This window comes from Erythranthe guttata, chromosome 2 (assembly GCF_056151865.1).
Source record: "Erythranthe guttata isolate IM_541 chromosome 2, IM_541, whole genome shotgun sequence".
Classification (NCBI taxonomy): Eukaryota; Viridiplantae; Streptophyta; class Magnoliopsida; order Lamiales; family Phrymaceae; genus Erythranthe; species Erythranthe guttata.
In genome coordinates this window covers 10356341-10371748 of record NC_142534.1, presented here as the reverse complement: position 1 = coordinate 10371748, position 15408 = coordinate 10356341, and positions in this window count along the sequence as shown.

Below are 15408 nucleotides of genomic sequence, written 5' to 3'. Positions count from 1 at the left end.
TATATATATATATATATATATATATATATATATATATGTGTGTGTGTGTGTGTATGTCCGAATTGTATGTGTGTGGTTATGCAAGTTGTGTTATTTTAAATAAATAAATTAGTACTAATTATGCATGCCTTTCCACTTGGCAATTTGCCATCATTTCTTCTAATTTTACACTCAAGAGGACATTAGTAAGATGAAGAGACACCCTTCATCTTTCTTCTTCCAACACCTCAACCCAATACTTGTCCTCTCTCCCTCTCTCCACCGAAGCCATCACCACCACCATCGGCCTTCTCCTTCTTCCACCTCACCTCCCATTTTCAAAAAAATCCCAAAAATAAGATGAAGGTTCCCTATTTAACCCTTGGTATAGATTACTCCAAAAACACCATTAAAACTACTTGCCTCCTTACAGGAGAAAATACCTCATCCCTCCTTGAAGCTCACACCATTTCATTCACAATCAAAGTAGCTTGGTTAGATTTTGGTGCTTGAATCTTCTCTCCCTTCGGTTGCTTTCTTCTCTTTGATTTTAAGGTAAGAAATTCCGATTTCTTGCTGCAATTAAATGGCATCAATAGTATTAAAATGGTTTTCAAAATTTTTAAAAGATTGGGAGTGATTTCGAAAATTTAGGGCTTTTTGGGGAAAAATGGAAAAGAAGTGTTTATTGTTGATTTCTTGTTCTTGCATGCATCATCTATGTTGGTAGTGGGTAGATACAACCTCTATTGGCCAAAAGCATTAAAAATTTCGGATTTCAAGAAAAATGAATTTTTGAACTTTTATGTGGTTGCATGTGTAGATCTTCAAAAGTTTTGGGTCAAATCTGTAATTTTTGTGAAGTCAGTCCTAAATGTGTTTTCAAAACTGTTTTCCAGCATGTTTTGAGCAAATATTTTGGATTTAAAGAAGTTTTGTAAGAAAAAAATGATTTTTGAACTTCTAGTGGTCTTGCATGTATAGATCTAGAGATTTTGGGGTAAAATATGTAATTTTCAAAATTTCTGCATAAAGTAACTTTTCAACTTCGTTTTCTGCATCTAATAGAGTAAAATTTCAGATTTTTAGGGGTTTTTCATGAAAAAGTGAATTTCAAACTTTTAGTGTGGTTGCATGTGTAAATCTTGAAACTTTTGGGTCAAAACTGCAATCTCTGAAAAAATCTCTCATTTCTTAAGTTTGAATCTGTTTTCCAGCAAGTATTAAATAGGAAAAAGTTTTATTTACAACGGTTTTCAAAATAATTAAAGTTATATTAGAGTTTTTGATTTTTAAAAGAAAAAAAATGGAATTTTCGAGTTTTTAATTTCAAGAAAATTCGAAACTTTGCGAAAATTTGAAATGATTTCGGAAATTAAAACTTGGATCAGTTGGGAGTTCAAGGATTTAATTTGGGAATTTTTAGAATTGATTTGCTATTATTTCGAAATTAGGACAATTTGCATGTCATTTATTATGTTTTGTGCTTTAATGTTTATGTCTTTGATTTAATGGTTATGAGTGATTAGATTTGGGGTTTTGTACTTTTAATTGCTGCCTGGATGTGGATTAATTGCTATGAGAATTGATTGAAATGGATTATTACCTAGAAGTGGTAATAAGTTCATTGAATGAAAGGTGAAAAAGGGGTGCTTGCTTTTCAAGCATGGTTTAATGTTAAATGATGATGTTTAATGTGTTGGCTGCATGTGTGTGTGCTCAATATGTGTGAATGTGTCTGTGCTGATTGTGCATGTGGTGTGTGCCGTGTGTGCTTGTGTGTTTATGTGTGAATTTGGGGATTTTTGCCCAAATTATAAATATGTGGTAAATTGTGATATTTGTGTGATTTTGTGGCACTTGATTGATATTTGTGATGTTATGTGTGGGTCATAAGCATGATTTCGAAAAGTTGCATTAAATGATTTTTAAATTGAAAGATTAATGGAATATCGTGTAATAAACAACTCGGATATAGTGGGCCGGTATCCAACTAGGATGATGTGTGTTGTGGTTTGATTCCACTTAGTGAAAACGGGCTTGTAATAGGTTTATTACTCAGGTACAAAAATTAATCTTTCACGGATCTGATAATACGAAAAATGTGTTTTTCATGATTTTCATAAAAAGGGCATTTTAGTCATTTGGAATAAGTACGTGATTATGTGCGAATGATGTGTTTCCGTGAATTATGTGGTTGTACCATTGGCTTGTGTTGTTGGAAAGTGGGTAAGAATGGGTATATAATATTATACATTATGTATAACGTATTTCCAAAGTTCGATATTACTCGGATTTCTTACTCTGCTTTATAGCTCATATAGATGTCTTTTAATTGCAGGTAGTAGTAATCCTCGACCGGGATGGGTCGAGTAGCGGATCGAGGTCTTGCCTGGATTTTTGGTTGGAAGTCGTACGAGGACCTATGAACGATGCTAAAGTCTTTTGGTTATTTTCTTTTGGTGATGTAATATAAACCTTCGTATCTTTTGTTTTCGTACCTTTTGAACTTGTTACCGACATGAATCGTGCTTAACTCCTATTATAATATAGTAAGTTTCGTAATTTTGCTATTTTCATGCCTCCATTAGTGATTTACGAATTATTCACCAAAATAACCTTTCCCAAACTCTGATTTCTTCTCGAACCAAAACCGATAGTAATACTATGGCACTCGAACTAAAAACCTCCCCTCGAAACTTGTCTCCAACGAAACCTTTATTCGGCTAAAGTCACCTAAGAAAGTTTTTCGAAAGATGCAAAGTTTTAATATTTGTATTTTGGTCCCATTTTCAAAGTTTTCAAAAATTACAAAGTGATCCTTTGCTTCCGCTAGTTTAATGAATATTCCGATAAACCGGTTCGATTTATCGCCCGTCTAGAAGGGGGGTGCTACAGTACACATACACTAAGTGCTCTCAAATGAGAAATACCGATATCCTCATTGATGGCATAACCCGTTGACTAGGAACATTATTTAATAGTTATATATATTACTTAACTAAATACTCAGATTCAACTATATCAATTATAAGTAATCATAATAACTGTAAGGACTACATCTATGTTCAAGTAAGGGACAAAGATAAAGAACGCCAAAAGGGTTTTTATCATTAATACTAAACATGGTTATTTCTTACAATAATAAATGAAAGACCACTACCACAAGTTGGTTAATTCGTAGAGGTTGCGATCATAGTATGATAACTTCTACCATTATGAGATAGTGGGTGGTTAGAGTGGAGAAGAAAAATAAATAAAAATATAAATAATTAGAAACATATCTACGGTATATTCAAATATAGGAGTTTAGTGTTTAAATTAGAAATTTATTAAATAGTGTTTAAATTAGATATTTATTAATTTACAAAATTAACCCTAAGTTTAGGTCTAGGTTTTAGTTCAAAATATCTTCCTTTTAAATACACTAGTAACCGTGCCCGTGCGTTGCACGGGGTCGCATTCAATAAAAGAAAAAAAGTAACTGTCTAAAAAAATAATAGTACAAATTGTAGTAAAAAATCGATCAAATAATATTAAAATATATCCGTAAAATTCAAATTACAGTACTATTATGTTACTTTGTAACATATATTTTTCATCTTAGAATGAATATACACATACCTAGTGTCAATATATAAAATATATGAAATAATAAATAATACAAATTTAACAAAGGGGGGACGGGTATTTCAAATTCCAATTGTTTCTCACCTCAATGCCCGCTAAATAATAAATACTTAATGACATGTATACCTTTAATGAAAATTACTATCTCACAAACATAAAAAATCTCATTTTTCTTTCTTTTAATATCACACACACAAACTCCTCACACCCTTCTGTTTCTTATTCACAACCATTCATCCCACACATATTTCTTCTTATTCTTCCTCATGCTTCTGATTCTTCTTCCTCATGTTTCTCATTCTTAATCTTATTCCTCCTTCTCCTCCCCCTGCTTCTCATTTTTTTTTTCTTATTATTCTTTTTCTTCTCCTCATCATTCTCCTTCTTCCGCTCCTCCTCCTCCCCCCCCTGCTCCTGCTTCTTCTTCTTTGTCGCCCCTCCTTTTTCTGCTCCTCTTCCTCCTCCTCATCCTCCATCTCCTTCTGTTGCTGCTCCTCCTCTTCCTGATCCACTTGATCCTCCTGCTCCTGCTTCTGCTCCTCCTTCTTCCTCTTCATCTTCCTCCTCATCGTCGTCGTCCTCCTCGTTGTCGTCGTCCTCGTCTTCTTCTTCTTCTTCTTCTTCTTCTTCTTCTTCTCCTTCTCCTCATCCTCCTTCTACACCTTCTCCTTCTACTCTTTTTACCTCCTTCTACTCATTCTCCTTCTCCTCTTTCTCCTTCTCCTTATCATTCTTCTTCTCCTTATCCATCTTCTTCTCATTCTTCTCCTTCTCCTTCTCCTTCTTCTCATTCTCCTTCTCAATCTTCTTCTCATTCTCCTCTTTCTTCTTCTTCTTCTTCTTCTCCTTCTCCTTCTTCTCATTCTTCTTCTTCTTCTCCTTCTCCTTCTCCTTCTCCTTCTCCTTCTCCTTCTCCTTCTCCTTCTCCTTCTTCTCCTTCTCCTTCTCCTTCTCCTTCTCCTTCTCCTTCTCCTTCTCCTTCTCCTTCTCCTTCTTCTCCTTCTCCTTCTCCTTCTCCTTCTCCTTCTCTTTCTCCTTCTCCTTCTCCTTCTCCTTCTCCTTCTTCTTCTCCTTCTTCTTCTTCGTTTTCTTCGTCTCCTTCTTCTTCGTCTTCTTCTTCTTCGTCTCCTTCTTCTTCTTCGTCTCCTTCTTCTTCTTCGTCTCCTTCTTCTTCTTCGTCTCCTTCTTCTTCTTCTTCTCCTTCTCCTTCTTCTTCTCCTTCTTCTTCTTCTTCTTCTTCTTCGTCTCCTTCGTCTCCTTCTTCTTCTCCTTCTCCTTCTTCGTCTCCTTCTTCTTCTTCTTCGTCTCCTTCGTCTCCTTCTTCTTCGTCTTCGTCTCCTTCGTCTCCTTCTTCTTCGTCTCCTTCTTCTTCGTCTCCTTCGTCTCCTTCGTCTCCTTCTTCTTCTTCGTCTCCTTCTTCGTCTCCTTCTTCTTCTTCGTCTCCTTCTTCTCCTTCTTCTTCTTCTCCTTCTTCTTCTTCTCCGTCTCCTTCTTCTCCTTCTTCTTCTTCTCCTTCTTCTTCTTCTCCTTCTTCTTCTTCTCCTTCTTCTTCTTCTCCTTCTTCTTCTCATTCTTCTTCTCCTTCTTCTTCTTCTTCTTCTTCTTCTTCTTCTTCTTCTTCTTCTTCTTCTTCTTCTTCTTCTTCTTCTTCTTCTTCTTCTTCTTCTTCTTCTTCTTCTTCTTCTTCTTCTTCTTCTTCTTCTTCTTCTTCTTCTTCTTCTTCTTCTTCTTCTTCTTCTTCTTCTTCTTCTTCTTCTTCTTCTTCTTCTTCTTCTTCTTCTTCTTCTTCTTCTTCTTCTTCTTCTTCTTCTTCTTCTTCTTCTTCTTCTTCTTCTTCTTCTTCTTCTTCTTCTTCTTCTTCTTCTTCTTCTTCTTCTTCTTCTTCTTCTTCTTCTTCTTCTTCTTCTTCTTCTTCTTCTTCTTCTTCTTCTTCTTCTTCTTCTTCTTCTTCTTCTTCTTCTTCTTCTTCTTCTTCTTCTTCTTCTTCTTCTTCTTCTTCTTCTTCTTCTTCTTCTTCTTCTTCTTCTTCTTCTTCTTCTTCTTCTTCTTCTTCTTCTTCTTCTTCTTCTTCTTCTTCTTCTTCTTCTTCTTCTTCTTCTTCTTCTTCTTCTTCTTCTTCTTCTTCTTCTTCTTCTTCTTCTTCTTCTTCTTCTTCTTCTTCTTCTTCTTCTTCTTCTTCTTCTTCTTCTTCTTCTTCTTCTTCTTCTTCTTCTTCTTCTTCTTCTTCTTCTTCTTCTTCTTCTTCTTCTTCTTCTTCTTCTTCTTCTTCTTCTTCTTCTTCTTCTTCTTCTTCTTCTTCTTCTTCTTCTTCTTCTTCTTCTTCTTCTTCTTCTTCTTCTTCTTCTTCTTCTTCTTCTTCTTCTTCTTCTTCTTCTTCTTCTTCTTCTTCTTCTTCTTCTTCTTCCCTAAAATAATGCATAAAGTTAAAGTTCATATGCAAATACATTATAATTAATGATACAAATGTGAAGTATCAGCGATGTTCGTAAAAATTGGAGCCATTCTGCGTGAACATGACAACAACATAACCATATCAGAATACACACGTTAACTCTCAACATCATCAAATGTGTATGGAATGGAATACAATAAAAATCACAGTGAAGACTATACAAAGAGAAGCCAACGGTAGCAAAATATAATTTCGAGAGACAATGTAGTTGAGTGATATGAACCAACATAAACTAAATCCTCCAGAAATCATTATATGCATACAATTCAAAACCAGTAGATAAACTTGAGCAGTTGATAAAAAAATAAAAAAATAAAAATCCAAACAAAAAACCGCTGGAAACGTGAAATGAGATATGGACTAAACACTTATTATTAGTTACCAAAGATAAAAGGCTGTAGATATCGAAAAAGGAGTCTTGTTTTGTTTATGAAACGTGGCAAAAAACACGGCACAACCCACGTTTCTTATATTCTGAAAGAAAAATATTAAAAAAACCTCAGACCAATAATCAAATCTGTGAGATCGCAACGGAGTGGATTATGTATCCTGTGTGTAGAAATTAAAGTAAAAAGTCCCGTTTTTGTTTTATTGTTGCAGAGGTTAACGCAAATATAGATTTGAAGAGAGAAGTTGTTGTGAGATTACAAATCGTGTGTTGCAGTTCACATGCACACATCGTGTATTCAAAATTTTTTTTTTTTTCTGTGTGTTATCGAATGTTTAGAGAAAAAAAAACTACCACGAAATCCATAAGAAAAAAATATCATTAAAAAATGTTAAATGACTAAAATGCCCCTAGATTTAGGTTTAGGCTTTAGTTCAAAATATCTTTCTTTTATATATAAGATATTAAACCCAAGAGTATATATAGATGATGAGAGCTTTTTCCGCACCTTATAGAGTTCCTTAAGCTCTTCTTTCTCAAAAGCAACAATTGGAACATTTGCCTAGTTACAAACAGGAGTATCTATTTCCTCCATGATTTGGTCTTCATCAATATGCTCAAACCATGTTGGAAAGTAGATGTTGTTCGATTTCTTCATAAGTAGATGTGCGTTGCACGGGGTCATTAAAAAAAGGAAGATAGTAATTATTTATCACAATAAAAATTGTAAAGACATCCATTAAACAATATTAAAATATTTAGCTTTGAATTTTAAATTAAAGTGCTATTACCTTATTATACTTGTTTCATAAATTTACTCACATTAGGTACTCCTACTATAGCATATATTATTCCACCCTTTAATAAATGTATAAATTTCGAGTGTTAATAAATTAATTAAAATTATGTTAAAAAATCAACAACTCAAATTTAACAAATGAAACATTACCTGCCAACACTATACGTGTAAAATATAACCAAACATATTATTTTGAAACATTAATTTACATAACGCATAACGGTGTGGGAGTCTTTCTTAGGTTTTTTTTTTTTTTTTTAAATATTGCTATCAGATTATCAGCGCTATCCGAAACACAATGATTAATATGATCTACATAAACTATTAAAAATATACCAGAAAATAATAAAGAAACAAAAACAGAATATGAAAACAACAATCTGCATATATAGAAAAAATATCTTGTTGTTAAATGGTGGGTAAATAATTATATTTTACACCGCTGAAGACCTAGTCACAAAACAAAATTAAACCTTTGGAATGAGGATAGACGTAAGCTAACAAAGTGAACATATACATGATTCATGAACATGTGAACTCACACGATTTCCATGTAGATGAAATAGAAGATCATATGTTCTGCACAAAAATCTAACACCTCTTTTTTTATAAAGTTAACCACAAAAATTACAAACAACAGGCAAGCCGCAAGCATATAAAAGAATTATAGATGTTTGTATAGTAATTGTCGAAAACATAATTTATTTAAATATATACAAAATTTGCTGCTTTGAAACAGGCAACCGCACATTATTTATATAAATCTTTTTTAAGTGTAAAGCAGCAAATAAGCTTTTTCAATAGATACAAAATTTGGACTTTGAAACATTAACAGAAAATCTAAAAACACGAAAAACTCACATACCACAAAAAAAAAAAAGTCTAGGAACACAAAAGAATGTGATTATCTCCATTTGATCATGTTTGAGTGACAGTATAACGAAGAAATTCACTGGAGGATCTGAGATGTTCCCAGAAGCCGAATCGAGATACACTCAAAGAAAGCCGACTCTTTAGGGAAAATGGGGTAGAATAATGTATGCGAGGTACTTGATGGTTAGCTGAATAATATATTTCCACAAAGATAACATTTGATACGAAAATGGGGGATTTTTTGTTCGCTGCGTTCTTGTGTTGACTTCTTTATCTCATCATCTTCCTGAAATCCTCCATTGGAATAGACACTTTTTTGAAACCAAACTATTGCCTTCTAATACTTGGTTTCCTTCTAATACAGGGTAATTATCATTAACCATGTGGTCTGCATACCGAACCATAGGGGTGTGCACGGGTCGGTACGGTTCGGTTTTTGCAATAAACCAAACACGTACCGATAATATCGGTTTTTCATATTTTAAAACCGTGTATGTCGGTTTTTTTTCGGTTCGGTACGAATCGGTTTTTCGGTTTTCGGTAAACGGTATCGGTATCAATTCGGTTTATTTTCGATTTCGGTTTCATTATCGGTTCGAATCGGTTCGGTATAAAACCGATGTTTGATTAACGATGAATTAGGACTTCTATCACATTTCTTTGAGAAAATTAACAAGTAACAATCCAAAATTAACTAATAAAATAAATTTACTGCCATTAGAAAAATAAAAATAAAAATATAACCCTACTACTAACCCTACTGCCATAAAAAAAATAATGAGATTACAACTAATAAACTTAAATGTCATTAATTTCATCTTCAAAAAAATAAACCTGTTGCCCCATCAAAGAAGTCCAACTACATCAAAAGATTAAGTATCTGAGTGTAGCCACATTGATTACCAAAAAAACTTACCGATTTTTACTATCTATCAAACCACTTCGTTTTGTATTCCCAAATCGGTTCGGTTCGGTAAATCGGTTCGGCAAAAAAAAATTTCTCCATACACATACCGATTTTTTCGGTTTTTCAAAAAATATTTACCGTGTATGCGGTTTTAAGTCGGGACGGTGTATATCGGCTCGGTTTTTTCGGTTTTCGGTTCGGTTTTTCGGTTTCTCGGTTTTTATGCTCACCCCTACCGAACCACGTGAAATTTGACTTACAAAGTGCCGACGATATATGCAGAAACAGTCAGGAAAAACATCGAGAAATGGGCGACATACCTAAAGCAAATATGCAAGCACAGCAACAGAAAATTTCTTGAGCAGCTATTCGAACCAAGATCGAGATCCACGGAGTTATCTGAAAATTGTGGGTTTACCCAAAAATTCCTAACAAAAAGTAAATTTCAGAAGTAGAATTACCAAAACTAAATCATTTTTTGCACAACTACTACAAAACATCAATCATACAAACCAAAAGAAATCAATAAAAAAAAATTTTACCAGGAATGATTGGTCTCAAAATTCTCAATAGAGAGCGTAATTTCTTCTAAATGAAATAAAAAAGAAGAAAATATTTCTAATCCGTTTTATGTAAACAAAACTAATAAAATGAACATATAAATATGCATCCTAGCCATATTTGTCCTCATCTTCCATCATGAGAGAAAAGAGGAGCAGTTAAAGAAAACATGAGCAGTTGTGCTTCATCGTGCAAATATATATCTAGTCCAACTGCTTTTGTATGTTCAAACGTCGGACAAACAATTAGAAATGAATACAACCCGCAGCGATTGCATATTTTGGATTTTAAATAACACTTTCTTTTTCATAAATAGGCCATTTAGGATTTAGGAACATGGGGAGATGGAGATGCCAGCGGTTTTTTTGAGTCGGATTGTGTGAGTTAGTTTCTTCTGAAAAACAAAAAACTGACATTAACTTGTTTGAAAAAAGCAGGAAAAAAAAAAACTGACCACTAAATATGAATTTCCTAATTTGCCCCTAGGTTTAGGTTTAGGTTTTAGTTCAAAATATCTTCCTTTTATATACTAGTAACCATGGCCCGTGCGTTGCACGGGGTTAAATTCAAAATAGAGGAAAGTAATTATTTAATAGTTGACATAAATCTAATTATTGTTATGAGGTTTATTATTTTATGTTCAATATTTGTCTTAAGGAATATTATTTAGTTAAAGTAATTGGTCCATTAAAAGTTATGAGCGAAAATGTATCAATCAATGAAAAACTATAAGGAGACAATAAAACTTTAAGGATTCATAATACTCGTCTATTATTAAAAGATAATGATTTTGTAAGCAACACCCCCTTAATTGATCGAGTTATACATAAAAACGTAAACTGTCAAATCAGTAAAAGAGGAGGATCATGAAACTCTAAAAATTCATACCAATAGTCTATTCATAAAAAAATTGTAAAGTTGGCAGGAAATTTTATGTGTCAGTCTAATTTTAAATAGAAGTGGAATGCATAATATTTGAAAAGTATAGAAAATAATAAAAGAACCAATTCGCATCTAATGTCAAAACATGGCATTGAATTTTAATATAATTCAAACAATTTGTTGATGAGGCAAAATCACACGATCATCCTGTTAAGAGAACCTTCGATAAAGTTTTGTTAAAGAAAACAAATAAACATACAGTTCATAGAATAGATTATACATTCACAAACCAATATGAACTTGTGATAAGTTCAAGAAACTATCTCGTGTATTTTCTGTATTATGGGCAAAACAATTCGATGTATGATTAAGTTTAAATATCTCTATCAAATAAACTTTTAATGGAGAAACCTTACAAATCCATTTTTCTCAAAACATGATTATAATACTTATAACCAACTATTCCCAATGAAATGTACCAATGTACTTGCAGTAATTTATCTTCGTGTGTATGACTTGGCTTGGAGTTTTCAAAATTTTAAAACAGCAATATAGGTTTTACATAACTTTTGATTCCTGCATAAATACAACCATTAGTGCAGAACTACTTGGGTAACCTAGTATCTTTCAAAAAAGTTGAGGCAAAAAAGTTGGTTACATTCTTAGCTCGGGCTTCAGTTTTCCTTTACTTTTGCATGAATTTCTTTTTCTAAGGAGGCTACTTTGACATCATTGCTTCTTGTTTTGGGGAAGCACGGAGGAGAATTCTACAACTTCAAATAGCATTTGCGTATCAAATTGTGTCATAAATACAATGGATAAGAATAGAAGTAATCTACAGTTCTAATTGATTGTTAAGCAGGCCTCTATTAAAATTAGTACACGATCTCAAGTCCCATAAAACAAATTTCTTACAATGACGGCGACAAAATTGAGTCTAAAATGACAAAAATCTCATAGTAGAGCAACAATATAGTAATACTCATGGCCCCAGCAACTGCATTGCAGAAATAAGAGTATAAATGAAAGCAGCCATGAAATTTAGACATAAGTTCTATGAATCATTTTTCTTAAGTAGTATGAGTGGAAGTCATTTAGGTCATGTCCAAGGTCCCCTTGCGATGCACGCGACATATACGAAATGCAAGAATCTTGTAACTCAATTTATGGAGACAATCACGAATAGGATATCGGAATAAAAATAAAACTTAGTGGCATTATAAAAAAAGAGTGGTGTTATTTCCACCTCCAAAGTATCTCAATTCACCACCAAAAATATATAAAATGTCATAAGTACCCTCTAATTTATAATCCACCACCCTTCCTTATATTCGCTTAATCCTCATATGTTCTAATTTATTTATATTTCTAATTTATTTTTTTAACTTTTTAATTTTTTTTAATTCCTACTCTTTTTTACCTTGGGAAATATTTTTCTCTAACGGAAGTATTATTCGCTTCGTGGAGAGGGTGATATTTTGCGGTAAAGATTCCAGTGAAAATGGTGAGGTTTTTTTTTATAAATAATTTAATTAATTTAGTGGTGGACGGTTTATAAATTTGTAAAAAATATAGATGAAAGTAGAAGAAATGGATAAAATGGGAAATACATTTAATTTTGTTGTGAAATAAGATATTTTAAGGGTGGAAATAGCACGTCTCGGTTAAATACAGTTTGCACCACTAACTGTACAGGGGGTAAATGCGACAGTGGTCATAGTACATGGGTGCAAATTGTATTTAACCCTAAAAGAAATTAGGAAAAAAATCAGATTTACTCTCAAAATTCGATCAATTAAAACCCTCAAAGCTCAGCCCCAGATTCCAATAAAGGGAGGAGACACGAAAATAAAAGAAGAAATCACAAAAAAAAACTTCCGAAAAAAAAAACTCACCCCTGAGTCATGAGGTACTCGGGATCAGGAAAGAGGACTTTGGCTATTCAGCCCGACCCCAGATTTCTTTGTATCACATCTCATTTTTATTATGATTTGAGGGGTTAACATATGAGAGAATTGTTTCTAATCTCTCAGAATTTTTTTAACTTTTGAGTTGACTTGCGTTGCTAAGTGGGAGATTATGTTTCTCCGAGAAAGTGAAAAAATGCTGCTACAACAAAAACACAGAAATAGTGAGGTAATTTAAATAAATATCTACAAACTTGTTTAATAATAATAACTGAAACACCATAAAAGCAGTTCGATGCGTTCAAACATTTCTACCTAAATCTATATGCACAGCTAACCCCGCTAAATGAATTAGAACTACAGTGCAAATTTGTGAGGAAAAAGAAATACATTTACAGAGATGGGTACATTTTTTTTGTCGGTTACATAAAAATGAAAATACAGGGAAACAATGAAATTCAAGAGAGTGAGAATAAATTGTATGAATATTTTCGGACAGAGAAATTGTGAGAATCTCTTCTTACTTTTGAGAATCTCTTCTTACTTTTTCTTCTCTGATGTTTTTTCGTACTCTTCTGACAAATGGTTGCTCTTTTAATTCAAGATATACTAAATGCCATAAATCTGCAATTTGTTTTTCGAAATGATAATATATGAAATTAGATTACCTCTTTCGACGGATTCCAGATGTGGTTCCGTAGCTAAACAAATTATCAAGACAATTGTTGGAGATGCCTGGATTACTACAAACAACAATGACCATAAATATTATTAATTAAAAAAAAAAGTTGAAAACGCCACCCATTATATTGAATATGGAGACCAAATTTAAGAAGTTGTTACCTTGAACCTTTACTTTATGATTTGTGAGGATTATGATTTGTGAGGAGGAGTTTTTTCTTCTAGTATATGATGGCGGAATCTTCCAAAAATCTGAAAATTATGGACAAAGGGAAAAAACAAACACCGAATATAATCATACAAAATTACGTACATAATGAAGAAAAGTATTCCAAAATTGAATCGAGATTCAACTGTTTTCACCTTCGATAAAAAAATGTGTCATATGTAATTTTCTTCCTAATTTTCACCTTTAACCGCCTCTGTCATCTTCTTCTTTTTCTCTAGTTTACTCACAAGTCACAACTGTAAATTATTTGTAAGAGGATGTTTTTTTTTATTTTTTATGTGTGTTTTTTTATGATAAACCAAATGATTAGTGGAGGATGGTAGTGGCAGAGGTGGAAGTATATATGGAATAATCACAAATAATTTATTTATATCGTCGGCGGTTTTATTTTAATTAATTTATTTATTATTATTTATTAACATAATTTATGAGACAATTGGTTAAGAAAACAAAGAACACGAATATTAAATATAATAATGGAATCAATTTTTATTAACGTAATTTATGAGACAATTAAATAAGAAAAAATAAAACACCAAAATTAAAGATAATTATGGAATCAATTTAATCCCTTATTAATAGGAATCCACTAATCACTAAAAACTTCACCCGTTTAAAATTCCTTATCTATAAGGAACCACTTTCATTAAAAATTTAAAATAAAATAAACCTTTAAATTAAAAAAAAAATCATTACAATAGAGAAAACCAAAATCACCGAGAAAAGAAAAATTGAAAGTACGAAAAAAATAAAAAAAAAATAAACAATTAATATAAGGAAAAGGAAAAAAAACTGTCAAAATAGAAATGTCTAAAATACCCCTAGGTTTAGGTTTAGGGTTATAGTTCAAAATATCTTCCTTTTATATATAAGATAAGATTTTGAACTAAAATTTATGGTTAATTTTGTTAATTAATAAATGTATAATTTAAACACTAATTAATAAACTTATAATTTAAAAACTAACTCCTATATTTGCATATATTGTAAGTATGTTCCTAATTATATATATATATATATATATATATATATATATATATATATATATATATATATATATATATATATATATATATATATATATATATATATATATATATATATATTCTTCTCCACCACCCACTTATTCATCTTTGTAGAAGTTATCACACCATGAACTCAACCCCTACCAATTTCAGTATTCTATTTAAACTCATGAGAACTCCACCAAAAATAAACATTTTTTTTTGTCAAGTTTCTTCTTCTTGCTCATTTAATATTTTGTTCGTCTTCTTCGTTTACATCATTTTTCAACGTAAGAAATTGTTTCTACAGGTACACAATACAATTATTTATTTAGATTTATTCATATGTTTAAATTTCAGATCACATCATAGTTGCTAACGATTTTAATTTTTTTGTACAACTCAGGCATAACTTTTGTTCACAATGACTCCTCATATGGCAACCATATGCCTTCACATAAATTTCATCTCTTTCATTATTTCGTTGACCATGATATTTTAATTTTCATAAACCTATTACGCCGTTTATTAATTTATTTCCTAAACTCATTTTGTTTTATTACTTCAGGGGTCACCGTCTGTTAATAATTGTCTATTTTCCTTATCATCTCATGAATTTTCTTTTCAAATAGGGGGATCATGTCAAGATTTATTGGCCTACAATATCACTTTATAATTCATAAGTCCAGGATAAACATGTTCCGTTGGAGTGAACTATTTGGTTGAAGATAAAATCTCTCAAAGTTTTTTACAATCTTCTGTTTTTACATAATTATAAATTTATAATTACTTTCCCTATGTTCTATTTTTATAATTACTTCCCCTAATCTTATGTTTTTATATTTCTTTTGTCTACCAAATGACTTTTTTTTTAGTTATGTAAAAAAAATTGAATGGAGTTTTATTTGTTGTTAGATCAGAGATTTTTTGACAGTTTGACATAGACAGATGTAGATTTAGATTACGATTATGTTTGAACTATCCATCTATTGAGTATGTAAGAGAATACCTAATCTAGACAAATGATATTGGATGTTAAGTAATATTGCCCCCAATCCCCATACGGCGAAAACTAAGTATTTAATTTCAAATTCATTGGTAACTGATATTTGAAGA